The sequence below is a fragment of the Antrostomus carolinensis genome, unplaced genomic scaffold, assembly GCF_000700745.2.
Source record: "Antrostomus carolinensis isolate BGI_N321 unplaced genomic scaffold, ASM70074v2 scaffold31563, whole genome shotgun sequence".
Classification (NCBI taxonomy): Eukaryota; Metazoa; Chordata; class Aves; order Caprimulgiformes; family Caprimulgidae; genus Antrostomus; species Antrostomus carolinensis.
In genome coordinates this window covers 1-276 of record NW_010306372.1, presented here as the reverse complement: position 1 = coordinate 276, position 276 = coordinate 1, and positions in this window count along the sequence as shown.

Sequence of the window (276 nt, the reverse complement as noted above, 5' to 3'; positions counted from 1 at the left end):
GCATTAGCCGAGACGGGACCGGTGGGTCAGGCAGAAGCCCTGGCCCTGGTCACAGATGCTCCCTGGACATTTGCCCTCCTGATTTATTTTTTTCTTTGAGGTGAATAAACAGAGTTTCCTGTTTTGTCACAGCAGGGCTGAGCAGAGAGTGGGAAAGTCGCCTCCTCTCCATCTCCTTTCCTCAAGCTGCATCAAAGCCAGCTACCGCCCACGGCAGAGCACTCACAGCAGCGGAGTGTCCCTTGGTGTGTCCCCAACCCGGGGAGCAGGGTGGCT